The sequence below is a fragment of the Camelus dromedarius genome, chromosome 1 (genome assembly GCF_036321535.1).
Source record: "Camelus dromedarius isolate mCamDro1 chromosome 1, mCamDro1.pat, whole genome shotgun sequence".
NCBI classification, from domain to species: Eukaryota; Metazoa; Chordata; class Mammalia; order Artiodactyla; family Camelidae; genus Camelus; species Camelus dromedarius.
This window is the reverse complement of record NC_087436.1, coordinates 48,652,964-48,668,926: the sequence shown is the minus strand read 5'-3', so window position 1 is coordinate 48,668,926 and position 15,963 is coordinate 48,652,964. Positions and strand designations below refer to the sequence as shown.

At 44.1% G+C, this 15,963-nt stretch overlaps 1 long non-coding RNA gene across 1 annotated transcript in view; it reads right to left on the bottom strand.

Moving 5' to 3' along the window:
- The window catches only part of LOC116157737 (uncharacterized), a 32,850-nt gene extending 17,146 nt beyond the window's left edge, over positions 1-15,704 (bottom strand). The window contains exons 1-3 of the long non-coding RNA XR_004141880.2: positions 15,319-15,704; positions 14,189-14,277; positions 726-817 (exon numbers count right to left, since the gene is read on the bottom strand). This is a non-coding gene — a long non-coding RNA (uncharacterized LOC116157737). The remainder of the gene's footprint in view (positions 1-725; positions 818-14,188; positions 14,278-15,318) is intronic.
- Between the last annotated feature and the right edge of the window lie 259 nt (positions 15,705-15,963).

Here is a 15,963-nt window from a genome sequence, read left to right as displayed (position 1 = left end):
GTTGACATAGTACCTTCTGTTGTTGTTAAACTAGTTGAATCAAGGGTTTCTGTTGCCGGCAACACAAGCTCCCACCGAACCTGCCCACACTTAATGAGCACACACATGTGCCAGGCATTGTGTCTTGGCTTTGTGTGTGTTACTTCATTCAGGCCTCACACAACCCTATGACGGGCACCTCATTGTCAGCCTCGGTCGGAAAACTAGGAAAGGTGCCCAGGGAGGTTTAGGAATGGACCCAGATTACACAACCGTGGGGAGGCTGGTCTGTGTTTGAACGCCCCATTCTGAGCTGCTCACAGTGGTTCTATTCACCTTTCTCATGTATCATTAGATAACATTAGATCGCTCTGTTAATGTATTTTACCCAAGAGTTATTAGTAAATGAAAAGAAAGAATTTGAGCCACAGTTCCAAAGCACCTTCTGTCTTCTTGCAGTCTGGTCTCCTCTGCAAAAGCCAAATTTAGTGCAGCTAGTTTGTTCAGAGAAGTGAGACGGGGAAGGAGGTGAGTAGGGGGCAGCCTAAGAATTTCAACTCTTGACTCCTGGGCAAGGTATTAAATTCCTTGAGCCTCAGTTTCATCATCTGTAATACATGTAGTGGGGAAGACCTATCTCTCAGGGTTAGTGCGCGAGTTAAGAGGGAAACATACAGTGCGTAAAGCACCCAGCTCCGAGCCTAGCTGGTTAGAGCCTAGCTTGTTACAGAGAAGAAGGTACTTACTGGGAAACACGGTCCTTTGCTGGTGATGAAAACAGCCTTGGGAGTTCAGGCTGACCAGGACTCTAATTTTTCCTCAGTTTCCTACTTTCTCCCTAAAATAAAAAGAATCACATTATACACAAATATATATTTATATGCATAAATAAATGTATATATATTTATATGTATAAACAAATAAATATGTATTTGGCCTCCATTCTGGACACCATACACTGAGATAGTAGTGAGTTACTACTACACATAGTAACAGTCTCCATTATCTTGGAAATTACAATCTGGTAGAGATACAGATATAACAAAGGAGATAGTGACATGGTATATGAAGTTCTGAGATGGAGAATTACAGGGTTCAATAGAAATGCATGAGAGGTCGATTCAACCTGGTCTTGGAGTGTCAGGGGAGGCTCCTTGGAGGAAAGGACTTTAAAGGTGAGCACTGGACCATGAGTAGGCAGGGTCCAGGCTGAAGTAGGTGAGGAGAAACAGGAAGGGGAAAGAGGACTCAGGCCTAAGATGGTTGAGGAGGTAAAATATGACCATGTATGTGAATTAATATAGTGCCCCAGCAATTTGAATGTGTTCAATAAATGGCAGTCATTTCCTTATATTAGAACACTTGAAATACATGTATTTCTCGAAGTGCATTTCCAGCTTCAGAATGAATGCTCTCCATTCACTCTCAAGTGTTTTTCTGAATCTCACCAGCATTATTTTATATAAAACCTTCTGAAGACCCACAACTGTACTCTGATTGAAGTCTTCAAGCAGCGGCAGAAAGGATGCCCCTCTTCCCTTCCTCACAGATGGTAAGAGGCAGAGAGAGCAAAGCCTCACTAAGCGAAGGCAACAAAGGATGTCAGTCTTCTGAGGCTGCAGAAATACATTCAAAGCTCCCTTCACAAGTGGTTCCATTACTTTTCAGTTCATCTAAGAGGAAGGGAAAACCTAGAATTTCCTAATAGTTAAGTGATCAGAATCATATTCACTTTGCAGACAAAATCTAGTGGTGCCAAGTCTTGCTTCTGCTTCTGCTCTCTTGGCAAGTGGCCTGCATCTTGACGTATCTTTATGATGCTTCAGAATAATTTCTCCTTGAATCTGATTCTCCACACACACTGGATTATTAGGGAAAGATAATGTTCAGTTCTGAGGACAACCTCTTAAGAGAGATATGAACAAAGTGAAGCACATGCGCAGGAGAAGGTCCCAAAGTGTGAAGAGCCTTGGGACCACGTTAAATAAAACCAAACACTGGGCCACTTTGCCACCTTGCACGGAAGGGGTTACTAATGGAGCTGCTTTCTCTGTTAGGCTGTGCAGAGAGGGTATACAGTGAGGATATCATACTAAGTTTCAGAATCCTGTGTCATTAAAAATTAAGGTGAAAGCTTTTAGCCAAACCAAGTCTGAAGTCGAAAAGTCTTATAAAACACTGTTGGCGAAGATGCTCTCATCCACTGCTGGTGGAAGTGTAAACTGGTACAATCCCTTTGGAAGATGGACTCTCTGGGAGAGGTGAACATACACATCTTTGGTGAATCCTAGCATTTCCCCTCCTGGGGAATTTTATGCCCCAGATCATATATACAAGAATGTCTGGAGCAGTAGTGTTCATAATTGCTCAATGATGGAACCAACCCAAATGACCAACAAAAGTAGAAAGGATAAATGAGTTGTGCTATAGTCACACAATGGAATACTATACAGCAATGAGGAAAATACATTATAGTTATAGGCAACAACGAGTAACTATAATGTACAAAAAAGACACATTCAAAATAACACATATTGTGTGATTCCATTTATTTGAAGTTCAAAATTAAATCAACTAAATTATGATATTAGGGATACCCAAATATAAAGGTAGGGAAATCAAGGAAGTAATTATAACAAAGTCAGGATAGTGGGGAGGGAGGATGTTATGCTTGGGAAGGGACATACTGGAAACTTCCGGGGTCTAGCGGTGTCCTATTGCTTGACCTGAGAGATGTTATGCATTTCTTTTATAATTATTTATTAATTACACATTTATGTTTTATCTAATTTTTTTGTATGTAAAAAATGTAAGAAAAACCTTTTATGACCTTTTGAACAAATGGTGGCCTGTTGAGCAAATCATTAATAAAATCATTCTCTAATGAACTTCCAGAGAGAAAACTATTCTCAAAGAGCCTCTGTTAAGAGCTTAAATTATCTCTAAATTCAAGACCTTTGGACACAACTGGTTTTGCTATAACCAGGAAAGGCTTCTTTCCAGATAAAGCAGATAATCTGGCTCTAATTCTCTGAAAAGCAGGTTGGAGGGCTGGAAGGAAGATCTGTCCTCTTTGATAACCTGTTGCTGATGAACAAAATAAACTGGTGGGATCTGGTATAGACTAGAAAGCCAGTGTGTTTCTGAAATGAAGGTAATTGTTTCCAGAAAAACTTGGAAACATTAACCAGAGTCCCCAGGGGAGGGCTGCCTGACAGATTATGTTTTTCCTTCTTACTTGTGCAGTTTCGGAATAAAACCTGAGACGTGCCTTGAGTTTCATTCTCTTCTACATTTAAAAATCTATTAACCAAATAAAATAATACAAAAAAACTACAATAAATGAACATGTGTTGTACAGTTTTTATTACTCTCACTAAAGACTTCATGGCTTCATTACTCTAAGTGGATAGAAATGTTCAGGCCCAGGTTATTGAATACCAGAGTTATTCCATCTGGAAACCTTTTAAAATATGCGTAGATTAGCATCTTACACTTTTTGATATAGTCACATTTATATACAACTGCAAAAGGCAATGAACTACAAAGAATCAAAGCAACCATAATCAACTATATTCATCATAGATAATATTGTTATCCCTGTTCTCTGTTTTTAAATTTTAAAGGAAAATGGTAAATGTCATTGCATAGGTAGACTCTGCTCTTAGATGCTGGAAACTGTATGTAGTTCTGCACATATCTGAGTCCCTACGTAACTGAGGCTCCAACGTATTCCAGATCAAGTTGGCCAGAAGAAAATCATCCATTGCTGGAGTTTCATTGCTAGTGAGAGACAAACTCCCTAAGTTTTCAAAACCAGTACTCATTATCTGTGTTCTAGCAATTGGGCCTTGCTTTAGTAGTGAAGATCCCCTCTGGCTGAGTTTCTGAGTCAGATGAATTAGAACTCATGGAAAAGCATTTCAGAGTGTTTCAGAATACGTACATCCCAGAGGCAGACGAGGGCTACTGTCTAACTAGACGTTTAGGCCTGTCTGTGGCTGCATGTCAAATATTTCTAGGTCCAGGAAGTTAGAATCTCCTCTACAACTGTAGGACGGAGGAGAGGTCTCTGCAAACAGAATGGCAGTTTGGGTTTCTACTTCCTGTGAGTCCAAAACTAGTCCAGTGTTCATGTAGTAAAGTTTGCTCTCCAGTTTGAGTTTGGTGTTTTGAGGCTGAAAAGATCTCTTTGATATAAACATCGATTCTGAGATTCTGTTGGGTCAGATGATTGCCATGTGCTGGGTCCAGCATTCACGTCAGGGCAGACTTTGATTATCAAGCGTCTGACCATGCTGATGACTTGACAAGGTAATGGTCTTATTTGACAACTTCTGGTTGTGCCTGGAGCTTTCCACTTTCCTTTCCCTGAAGATTCCTATGCTCTGCAGGGATCTCACGGGGATCTCACTGCCCTTTGGATAAACGTGTGACTGTAATGAAGCTCTACTGGCATCAGGACCACCACGTGGATGCCTGAAGGTCTTGCCATAATCCTTGGAAGTTCTTTCAAGTCTCATTCAGTCCCAGGAGAATTGCTCCTTTTACATTTATGCTTCATGTCAGCATGCATTTTCATAAAGGGCTCCTAGGGCATGCTTCAAGGGGATGACAGTAGAATTTGCAGTTTTCAAATCTATTCTTATGGTTGGATTGTCCTGTAGATGGTGGCTCTCTGCCAGGTGCACACTAAGCAGAGCTGCATACAACACAGAGGGTCACAGGGTGTTGGTCCCGTGGGGCTGGGGTGGTGCACTCAGCACAGGCTGGAGCAGCCCCTTAGCGGCCTCCACCCCCTCAGAGCCCCTGGGGCTCCTGGAAAATAACCTTTGACCCTCACTCCCTCTATAAACAATGAAGAGAACACTTAATTATAGAAGAAATTATTTTAGGAGTTAAATATTCCATTTCCTTGAGGCCTCCAGGCAAAGTAACAGTTTTCAGGAAATAAGGAGAATAGAGAAACATGTTAAATATGTTTTTCCATGGGAAAGCAATCGGAAAAATCCAGATTGTGGGAAATTACAGCCCAAATGACTTGATTTCCTCAATAAATTGTAAGAAAAGAAAAAGAAAACAAAATTAAAAGAGACTTTAAAGCATATCAACCAAATGTGATTTATGGGCCTTACTTGTTTGTATCCTAGTTTGAATGTATCAACTATAAAATAAAACAAAGACTAAGAGAATATTAATAAGAGAATCAGGGAAATTTGAATACGGCCTGGATAGTTGATGACATTAAACAACTATTATTAATTTTGTATTTAAAAATTTCCATTTCTCCAAGGCCTGTAGATCAGATTCACATTGGTTTAGATATTTACTACAAACACACACACACACAAATAAACCAATGTGTTAGGACTGAATTGTGTCTGCCACAAATTCTTGTCAGAGCTCTAAGACCCAATGTGATTGCACTTGGAGATAGGGCCTTTAAGGAGGTAAATAAAGTTAAATGAGATAAGAGTGAGGTCTTAAAAGGCTTCCTTCAAGCTTGATAGGAGCTTCCAGAGCAACCTTTTATCTAGGGTTAATTTTGCTCCATTACTGAGGTAACAACTTAGTACTCTGCCTGATGCCCCCTGTGTTATGAGGTTTCCCCTGGCTGATGGGTACATGAACTGTCTGCAGCCCTTATGAGCTCTAGAAGTTTTCCACCTGTTTCTTTCTGATGGTTTTTTTTTCTGGCCTCTGGTATTTTTTCTCGTCAGTCTGTGCCGAACAATACTCAGCTGCAGACTCCAGGCAGAACTCTGCAGGTTTTCTGTGTGTGCAGCTCTCTCCTTTCTTCTCTTCTGCCTTGTGAATTTACTCCTCTTGGGGTCCCCAGATTCTCAATTCTATCTCCTCAACTCAGGGAGACCACTGCCTCTGAGAGCTGCTTCTCTCCATGTTGCAGGTCGGGAACTCTCTAGGTAGGGAGCTGGGCCAGTTGTTGGCCTTCTCTCTGTGATCAATATCTTGTATTGTCTGTTGACCAATATCTGAAAATCATTTTTTCACATGTTTTTTCCAGTTCTTCAGTTGTTTGAGGTGTGTATTAGTTTCCTAGGGCTGCTGTAAAAAATTACCCCCAACAGGGTGGCTTCAGACAACTGAAAACAACAGCAATTTACTCTCTCACAGTTCTGGAGGCCAGAAATCTGAAATCAAGGTGTCACAGTACACTTCTTCAGAACATTCTAGTGAAGACTCCTTTTCCAGCTTCTGGTGGCTGTCCTGGCATTCCTAGAATGTGGCTGCATCACCTCCTTCTCTGCCTGTGTCTTCATATCACCTTTTCTCTGTGTACCTGTGTTAACTTCCTTTGCTTCTCTCTTTTAAGGACATTTGTGACATTTAAGTCCCACCCAGATAATCCAGGATAATTGCTTCACCTTAAAATCCTCAATTTATACATCTGTAAATTCCCTTTTTTTTCCAAGTATGGTAACATCTACTAGTCCAGGGATTAGGGCTTGATATCTTTGGGTGGACATAATTCAACCTATTACAAGATGTAAGAGTAAATCAGTCCCTGTTATTCCATTTTGGTCTGAAGCAAAAGTCTAGTGGGGAAGTACAGAGTGGGACAAGAAAAAGGTATATAGAGTAAGGAAGAAAGAAATGCCAGGGATTTCATTCTCCAAATAATTGGTTTAAATATTTTATACTGAACACCTAATATGTGATGGGGACATAGGATTAAACAAAATATCCTTCATGGAGATATTCTAATGAGAGGAAACAATAATTTAAATGATTGTCTTTACATGATGATGAGGGCTATGGAAAAAAAATAAAGCTGGGAGAGATATGGAAGGGGCTCCAGAAATGGGGTTGGGGTTACAATTTCAAATAGAGTGGGAATGGAAGGTCTGATTGAGAATGTGGTATTTGAGTAAAGACTTAAAGGAAGTGAAGGAGTGAGGCATGCAGATATTTGGTGAAAATATTTCAGGCAGATGGAATAGTGAAGGCAAGGGTCCCAAGATGGGTGTGTGCCTGGCGAGTTTGGAGAAAATGCTGGGATGCAGTTATCAGCTGGAGCAGAATGAGACACACTGAGGGACCACCTCAAGTAGGACACGGAGGGCTATTTGTAATGACTTCGAGCTTTCACCATGAATGAGACGGGAAGCCATCTAGAGCACCATGATGTGACTCAGACCTGAAAAGGAGTTCTCTAATTGTGGTTTTTGGGAATAGACTGCTGAGTAGTGAAGCCGGGAGATCTGTTAGGAGGCAATAATCCAGTGAGGGGATGATGGTGGCTTCAATTAGGAAGATGGCAGTGAAGGCGTGAGAGGTTGTCAGATTCTGGAATATTATGAAGGTAGAGCCAGCAGAAACTGCTGATGGATTGCATGTGAAATGTGAGAGAAGGAGAGGCATCCAGAAGAAATCCAAGATCTGGGGCCTGAGCAGTGGAGGGATAAAGGTGAGGTGGGGAAGACAGTAGGAGGAGCATGGAAAAGCAAAACAGAGAGACTCACAGACATAGAAAAGAAACTTATGGTTACTGGCGGGGGGGAAGGGGATGGGGAGGGATAAACTGGGAGTTTGGGATTAGCAGATATACACTACTATATATAAAACAGATAAACAATAAGGACCTACTGTATAGCAGAGGGAACTCTATTAAATATCTTGTATATTTAATAATGAAAAAGAACATTGAAAAGAATATATATGTGTATGACTGAATCACTATGCTGTACATCAGTAAGTAGTACAACAGTGTAAATCAACAATACTTCAATAAAAAAAAGAGGGAAAAGTTTCTTTATTGGATTTTTAAGTTTAAGATGCCGATTAGACATCCAATTGAGATGTCAAAGAGACTGTGGATGGACTGAGTCGGCATTTAGAGGTTAGGTCTGGTTTGGAAATATACATTCAGGAGTCAGCTGACAGGAAATGGAAAGGAACGAGGATCTTGAGCCCTGCTCTCTTAACCCGGGGGGTTTTGTGGGAAATGTTTCCAAGCGCATAATTGTCCTGCCTGAGTTCAGTGCTCACTGGCAAAACTGAGTTTAAAATATGAAAACGAGAAGACAGTAGAATAGAACTGAATTAAGGTCTAGGAAGTGCAATGGGTGGTGAGAGAGTGTCTGGAATTTAGCCTAAATTAGATTATTAAGTCCTCACAAGATGGGTATTATTGCCTCTATTTGATGGAGGAAGAAACTGACTTTCAAAGAGGTCAAGTGACTTGTCCAACGTCACAGAGTCAGTAAGTTGTGGAGCTGGGAATTGAAGCCCAATCTGGCTAACTCTGGAGCCCAGGTCCTTCCTGTGACTTTACAAGGCTTCTTTGTCAGTTAGTTTTAAGGGTAGGAATCATCCTGTCTTCTGGGCTCAGGGCTCACTTCTTTATTTACGAGGTCAATCTTTCTGTCCCAGGGAGAGGTTCAGACTGGTTTCCACAAAATGGGGCAAGGGAAGCCGTAACTGGAAATATCCATTACTTGATAACTATTTCCACTATTATTCTGAAAGCAAAGGACGCCGTATATCTCACTGCTAGGTTACAGGAGATCATGAATGAGCAAAATATGAGTAGGACTGACGAGGAAGAGAAACCTGGAATAGGAACCCATCCCATTAGTTATCATTACCACTGCTGACATCAGGCCAGAAAACCTCTCAACTCAGGGGCACCACATTAGCCAATTTAAATGAGGTCCCTCAAACTCTAAGGTACCCTCCTCCCTTCCCCCCCAATCACTTCACTCTGCCAGATTAGCAAGGCCACTTGTAAGGAAAGAAAAGAATCCTGGTGAATAGGCTGCCTCTGTCAACAATGAGCCTTATTCTCAGTGTCCTTTCTTCTTAGGTGCCCTGTAGAAGGTCAAGTTGTTTATCATCTATAATAACACCTCAGAATCAAATGTCAGCGACATCAACACGGGAGGATAAGCGCGCTTGTTCAAAGTGAAACGGATGATACTGTTCAGTTTGCCGATCACACAGCACGAGGGGAGGAAGGAAGGGAACAGGAGGATGGAGCAACGTCCCTCACAAAGGGAGACGGGGGAGCCATGCCAACAGCCGTCCCTTTCCAGAACACCAAAGAAGCCATTGATACTAACTCTGTTTTGGCCTTGACATGAGACACCTGATCTCAGTTTAGAGACGTTTCCACCGCAGAACTAAGCAGTCTGTCCTGACAGGGCCTCGGAGATCACACACACCCGGCCAGCCCCTCACTGGGGCGCTGGGCTCTGCTGAGTCTCCGTGTCATGTGGTGCAGCTGCACCCGTCAGGGCGGCCTTCGCTGCCTCCTACAACTCTGGGGTCTTCAGGAGTTCACTGTGGAGTTTGTGATGTCAGGGTTCACTTACTTTCGCCCTCTGGCTCCATTTTATTTGGTCACTTTTCTAGCATTAAGAAGTACCCCCCACCCCACTCCCATCAAAATGAAAGGCAGATGACAGGAAGGAGATTTTTTGCTTTGGGTTCTCTGGCAGGTGGGCAGTTGCAAGGGCTGCCTACAGTGAGGTAGGTTCTTGAGGCAGAGTGCCTTGGGGACTAGGCTCTTTGACTTTCCTTCTACATGGGGTAGGAAATTCAGTTGTGAGTTGGTAAGGAAAGATAACAAGCAAGGCGAGGTTTGTATTACAGGACCCAGTGGCACAAAGCCACAGGGGACAAGAAATAGTGGGCATGTAGCCACTGATAGGAATTTTAGTATCCTTGTCTCTCGGGGTCTGATCTCTTGATGCCCTGAGGGAAGCGATATACTCACCGGGAACCAGTGCTGACTAAGGCCCCGAGATTTCACTTTCAAGCTGATGGTGTCTGGGGTGAATTAATATAACACATGAAACTGCCCTCCCCTCCACCACAGTTAATTTTCTTAAAAAAAAAAAACTTTCTGGAGAATGAAATGCTCAGATACTCAGTAGCTTAAAAAGTAACAGTGTGAGTGTTAAGCTGGCATCCTGGGCAGGAAGCAGCTCCCTAAGATGAGAAGATGGTTAGTGTGGGCTCCAGTCATGCTCAGCCAAATAAACAGGCCTTGAACTTTCCGGCAGCTCCAGCCAAAGCCCTCACCAATGCTTTTGTTCAACTAAACTTAAGGGTGCAATTAACAATTTCCATGACTTGGGCTTCCTTGCCTTCAAGTTACAAGACAGTAAACAAGTAGGAAAGAAAAGAGAGACGCCAACATTTCAGAAACTGTGAACTTCAAAGGAGGAGGAAGAAGTCCAACCACAGGGAAAGTGGTCAGAAATGCGATACCCTTTTTGTGAGAGCCCACAGAGACCCCAGATTGCCAAACCACTGTATCTGAGGAGGCATTGCCAGGACTGAAGCTTCCAGAAACCTTTGAATGGCTCATTTATTTTACTGGGGCTGAAGCTGTGGGGTAATTGTCAGGGAAGTCTGTGGATATGACTGATGCTCGGGCAAGCAGGCTTTCATTGTCGGCCAGGAAGCCCTCAGTAATTACCCACTGCAATGTGCCGTGCAGACCCGTGTGTGTGCGCACGTGTGTGTGCTGGGGGTGGGGTGAAGGGGGAAGGATAGCCCCCCTTGTGCTTTTAAATCCAGGCCAAGATTTGCCCCTGCTTGGTGTTTATACCACAGAGTCATCAGAGAGAGGTGAAGGCATCGAAGTTTTCTATGTGCTAAACCCTACGCTAAAGATGAATTTCCGCTCCTCCTGTAACTCAGGCCTCCCAGGGCCTCCCGACTCTAACAGGATTAGATGAACGGTAATAGCCTGGCTATCACAGGCCTCCCCCCAGCTGCATGGTCCAGAAACTCTCACCCAGTTTTGGATACTCCCCAGTGGGGTCTCGTGTGACCTCAGAGCAGCCCTCTGACGCTCCTCTGTTCTGGGGCTCCTGGGAAGCCACCTGAGGGTGGCTGTGCCCCTCCCCAGCTCTGCACAGCTCTGGGCTTCTTCTCGACAGCCCAGATGCCAGGCCAGGAGGGCTGCCTTCCCCCCCGAGCCCCATGTCGACAAGATGCTGAGGAGCTGCGGTGCTTTCCAGAGCCCTCACGGTGTCACTTCTGTCACTTCTGTCTCCGAGGCAGCCATGAGCAAGGTCATGCATACTCTTGTGAGAACATATTCCTCCTCTTCTGCCCGTGGCCTCTTCTTTCACGCAGGGCAGAGGAAAGTCCAGGAGGCTAGGTGGAAGGATCAACCTTCTAGATGAGTGCTTCGCAAACGTTAGCATTCACTAGTGTCAGCTGAAGGCTGTGTTAAGCCCTTCTGGGTTTCAACCCCAGGCTTTCTGATTTAGTAAGTGTGGGGCGGGACCCAAGGTTTTACATATCTAATGAGCTCCCAGTGATGCTGATGCTGCTGGTATGAGGGCCACATTTTGAGAACCCCTGTTCTAGATTAGCACCGGGCCTACCCAGGATCCCCGTCCCACTGGCTGTATTGCTGGCGGCTCCTGCCCGTCAACAGGAATGCATATGCCTAGCTGTGTGTGGATCTTAGCAGAGGGCCCAGTTTATGTTTGAGCTGGCTACTCCAATACTATCTTAGAAGATGAGAAAATGCTGATCCTCCCATGTTTTGCTTTTAAAGCAGACATTACTTGCCTGCATTCTGGCAATTCAGGATTTAACTTAGGAACTTGAAACTTGCACACATCTTATGTATGACTGGTTGACCAGCATTATTCCCGGGGTAGGGGTGGGTGGGGCTCGCTTAAATGGAACCAGCTTTCTAGCCACTGAAATTACACTCAGCCACATCACTAGACATTTACTGAGCACCTACTGAGGATACAGAAAGAGACAGGCAGGGCCCTGCTCTCTTCAGTGTGTAGTCTAGTTGAAGGGACAACTTTTAACAAATTAATCTGCAAATAGAGATGCAATTACAAATTGGGGTAAGTGTTTGAAAGAGAATGGGAGAGGGATGTTCTTCAATAGAATGATTAAGGAAGGTCTCAGCGAGGAGGGGACATTTAAATGGATTAAAGTGACTTTTAAAATTCCTTATATGACTTACCTTTCAACAGCATTTGACACATCTAACAATTCCTTTCTTCAACTAAACTCCACGCTCTTGTTATGCTGATCTCTTCCTTAGCCCGTCCTTCATTAGGTGTTTTTCGGGGTCCCACCCTCAGCTTTCCTGTCTGACTAACATCTCCCAGGGTCAATTTCACCCACACCCATAGCTTCCACCACTGCCAGTGTGCTGAAGCGTCCTGCCAGATGCTGCCCCAGCCCTTGGCTCATTTATCCAGCTTCCTTCTTGTGCCTCCATTTGGGTTGTCACCAGGCAGTTCAGCACCACAGCTGAACCCATTCTTCCCCTCGTGCCACTGTCTCCATCAGCACAGCTTGTTGGTGAAGCCTAAAACCAGGAAGCCAGCCTGGACTTCCCTTTCTTCCTTTCTGTCCCCTCACCCAAACACAGACACACTTTTTTAAAATCACTAAGTTCTGTTGACTCTATGTCCTTATTTTCTTCTGTCTCTAATCTTCAATGTCCATGCCCCTTGGGCCTCCTTTTGTTCAGACACTTGGTCTCCAGCCAACTCCCCATCTCCTCCTCCTCCCTCTGCCCCCACATGGACAGAAGCCTCACTGGATCACCTTTCCGCCCTCCACCCCCACCCCATCGTTCCTCCAATCAACCCTCTTCTCTGCTATAAGGGAGAGTGCCTAACATTTACAACTGATCAGATCAGGCTGCTGTTCAGAATTCATCAATGGCCTCTGCTCCGGGTCCTGCTCTACACTTTAGTCCAGCTCTCTCGCAGCCCCTCGCCCCAAGTTCCCCTCCCAGAGGGACGGGCATAACTTGACCTTGTGCCCTTAACCCGTCCCTGCCTCCAATCCAGAAATCCCCTGTACACACAGTTCGGAAGGGCCTCTGTCTGCATCCTTACACAGGCCTGGGAAGTATTCGGGGCAGGCCATTTGCCCCCTCACACTTTCCCCACCTCCCCTCATCTGCTGGGCATTCATTTTCCTCTGCTGGCAGTGGCCCTGCTCTTCTACCCATCAGAGTAAAACTACTCCTCACTAGGTTTCAGCAACACCGTCTCCCTGCCACCCCAACGAGTCCAGGCTGCTTTCTGCATTCTTGCTGCACTTTGATGCATGGCCGTCTTCTAATTCCTGGAAGGCATTGCTGGCAGCTACTCCCTTTTTGTTGTATTTCTAGCCTTTTCTGGGCCTGTAGACACCAAGAATAAGGGAAGCTACTTCTATTAGTCAAAAAATGTATCTTGCTTGCCCAGTTTCACCACTGCATGAGAATTTAGAAAAAGCAGACACCAGCATGGGCACGTGGTGTCTTCTAACATTAAGAGTAACAGCTGCCCCATATATTGAGTCTGTCCTGTGTGCCAGGCACTTTAGTAAAGTGCTTCACATACCGTATTGTATTTATCTTCACTATAACCGTGAAGCACACATGATTATTAAACCTGCTTTACAAATATAGAAACTGAGGCTCAGCACAAGGTTAAATTAAATGTCCCATGTCGCACAGCCAGGAAGGGAAAAGTCAGGGTCCCTCTAATGAGTCTCATGCCCACACTCTGTTGCAGTGTCTCATGCTGTTCTGCACGCTGCATTAGAGCAACCTGTCAGCCCAAAATGTGCAGTCACTCCTCTTCCAACCATTACCAATGCATTTAAACATAACAAAGTATTCTTAGGGAAGAAATTCCTATAGGATCAGCCAGTAATTTTCCTTAAGGAAAGAATATAGAGCAACAGTAAAAAAACAGTTAACCTACTAAATTTTAGCTCCAATTTCATTTAGTATGAGTGTTTGTAATAAGAGACCCATTTAAGATTTTTTTTTATAATATGATAAAATATTTATTTTCTCCCAAATCAGGGCTGCTGCTGTATTGCACACCTCCAGGGGAAACTATTGTTATTGTGGTCTATGTATGTGTTTCCATCTGGGCTTGCAGGGTACGCAGGCTTTGCAGTCATACCTGGCAGCTCTGCTCCAATCATTTAAGGTAGTTTTTAAACTTAAAAGGCCCAAGAGAAAATTTGTTCCAAGGAATTATTATGTGTGTGTGTGTGTGTGTGTGTGTGTTTTAGATGAAGCAATTAGACTGCTTCTAGAACAGAAACAGAAAGGGAGCAACAATGTAGAGAATTAAAATTTCTTCCCTCTTACCTGAGCCCACGAGTTCTCAGATAGTCAAAATACTAACTTATTAACTAATATCAATAATTAAGCAGCAGAGGAAAGATGCATCATGGCACTTACGTGTTCAGTAGCATCAGAATCATGTGCTAATCCGAGCATCAAGATATAACTCCCCCACCGAGGTGCCCCGGAAGACGTGCCATCTCCATCTGCGGCAGAATTAACTCGCTGTGCTTTTAGGAAGTGAATGCACATTAAAGACAAATGCAAGAGAACATGTTGGCAACAGGCAGCGGCTAAAAGGGAATTTCAGCTTGCCGCTCCACACAACTGACTCAAAAGAGGATCTTTGAAATTAGGAAGTCAGAGCTAGTGGGAAAGCTTATCAAGGCAGAACCGGACAGCCCCCCACGGTTGCAGGGTAGATATTCTGTAAAGGCGCAGTGCGATAGCAGCAGCGCCTGGCCACTGCTGTGTATTTCTTCCAGCAGGCAGATGCCTGATGGCTCTCGGGACGCCAGGCCAGTAACTCCAGCAAACAGGGACTGTTTCCTCAAAGATCAGTAAGAATTGCACTGAATTCCACAGCACCCAGCTCATGGCTGTTTAACACTCAAGCAGCCCTCCCGCTGGCCCTCCTTTGAGCGTAAGCTTCTAAAAGTAAGGGCCCTATTTCCTCCTTCTTCTCCGACCCTCATCGTGTCCACTGCAAACCCGAACACTTCTTCTGTCTTGGCTAGTGAATTCTCACACAATGAATGGAAAAAGACCTCAAGCATAGAGACATCATGAAATTATGCTTTTAAGGGTGAACTAATGATGAGGTGAAAAGCTCTCCTCTGGTAGGTTAACAATAAAAAGTATAAAAATAGATACCTCTATTTTTATTTGCTCTATGTGCTAAGGACTGTGTGCCTTATAATCATTTTTGTCTTTACTCCTCACACCAAGCCTGTAAAGCAGGCGTGGATCGATCCTGTTTAACAGATAAGGAAACTGAGGCTGAAGGAGGCAGAGCAACTTGTTCAAGGTCACACATTCAGCAACTGACAAAATGTCTAAGTTCAAAGCATAAGAACCCCACCTTGAGAGGTGGTCTCATTAGGGACAGCGCTGGCTCACAGGGAAGAATCTGGCCCAGCTTTGCTGAGCACACAGAACAACTGTAGCCTGTGCCACAAGGGTATGTCACTGCTCCCTTTTTAAATTCCTTTGGATGTGCCAACCCTTACAACAGGGACTATGCCTACCTCTTTAATATCACCCACTGCATATCCCAGCATCCAGGCACATATCCGGTACTTAGTCAGTCAGTCATTGTTGATTGATGCTTTTATGTTGTGGACAGTGATTCTCTTCATTCATTCAGTAAATGCTCACTGAAGCCCACTTCTGTGCCGACGATGGACTAGTTTCTATCGGAAATAACAAAACGAAAATGCTACTTATCTTGCCCTCAAATCTAGAAAGGGGAGTTGTACATTCATGTAGGGAAGAGGACCCCCACGCACATGTTGCCTGTTCCCTTTCCCTGTTTCTCCGCACAAAAGGAAGGAATGTTAATCTGATTGGTCTGGTTCTAGAACATTTTTTGAGCCACACTTTCTGATGGCTAGGTGTAATGGTTAACTTTATGTGTCAGTTTGACCAGGCCACAGGGTGCCCAACTATTTGGTGAAACACTAACCTGGGTGTACCTGTAAGTATGTTTTTGGATGAAATTAACATTTAAAGTGGCAGACTGAGCAAAGCAGATGGCTCTCCCTAACTTGGGGGACCTCATCCAATCAGTTGAAGGCCTGAATAGAACAAAAGGCTGACCCTCCCCCAAGTAAGAGAGAATTCTTCCTGCTTGAGGCCTTCCTGGGACATTGGCCTTTTCCTGCCTTTGGACT